Source organism: Ascaphus truei, chromosome 7, assembly GCF_040206685.1.
Source record: "Ascaphus truei isolate aAscTru1 chromosome 7, aAscTru1.hap1, whole genome shotgun sequence".
NCBI lineage: Eukaryota > Metazoa > Chordata > Amphibia > Anura > Ascaphidae > Ascaphus > Ascaphus truei.
The window spans coordinates 27351169-27352565 of NC_134489.1; positions in this window are offsets into that span (position 1 = coordinate 27351169).

Genomic DNA, 1397 nt, shown 5'->3' on the forward strand with positions numbered 1-1397 from the left:
CCTCACGCCCAAGCTCACCCTCACGCCCACCCTCATGCCCACGCTCACCCTCACGACCACGCTCACCCTCACGACCACCCTCACGACCACTCACACGCTCACTCTTGCTCTCACTCACACGGTCAGTTCCACTACTGTCGTCCATAACAACACGTTACACAATCACTCACAAATAAGAGATAAATCTAATAAATGGCACACAAAAAAAAAAAATCACACTCACTAACACACAATAGTTCAGCAAATTTCACAACAAAACACAATCCTTTCAAACTTACAATCAACTGTAGGGCTCTCTCAATGCAACTAGCCTGTGTGTCTCTCACTTCCGCACAGCACCACAGACACTGATTAGAAGAAAGACACCATTTAAATAGGCTTTTGGGATTTGGATTGTCTCGCGAGAATATCGCCGTGACGAAGTATGATCATTTTAGCAATAATACACACACGCGAAAAAATTGCTGCAACATTATCGCCGAGTTTCACAAATGGAATATGATTGCTCATCGAGGCTTTATGAATACCGTGATAGGAACGGACAAAAAAAAGCCATTTTAAAAGTCATGGCGATTTTTTTTATGAACCTTCTCTGAATGAGGCCCAATAAGTCACATTACTCCTTTACATTTTCTTTTCCTTTAACAGTAAACTTTCCTCTTCTTCTTCTTCTCATACTCTTTGTACCAGTCTACTCCACATCTCTGGTTTCCATAATTGTTTTCCTTTATCTCTTCCCCATCTTTTTTTATCCAACAAGAAATATATATACAGCTTTCCCAGAATCATCTTCACACACACATTAACTTTAATAACCTAATTTCTATAAATTACCACATTCCTTACATCCCATACCACGTCTTTCACACGTCTTTCACATAACATAATCTTCCATAATACAACCTCTTTCTTTCCACTCAACCCACTCAACCCATACATCATCATATTAAATTCCAATTTATGCACCCCTGTCAGTTCTTTGATCAATCTTCCCAAACAATTCCATATCTTTCTCACAAAAGTTCCAGAACAAATGAATCACATTTTCATTTTCAAACCCTCTACACCCCTCTCTATGGCACTCCTCCGAATGAGCCTTCCCTCTCCTTTTTTGAAAAGCCCTCACCGGGATGAATTCATGGACTGTCATCCACGCCATGTCTTTATGACTATTTGTCAGTTCATTCATACTTACATTCTTCCACACGTTACTTGTTTGTTTATCATTCAACCTACCAATCGTTTCTATGCAACTTCTATCTGTAATGATCTTTAGAATTTTCCTATAATTTCCCCAACTTTTTTTTAATCTATTTTCCCCAACTCATATTTTTTAACAAACGTTTCAATTATCTTATAGAATTCAGGCGTCAAAAAACACGTTGGTTTACGTAAAT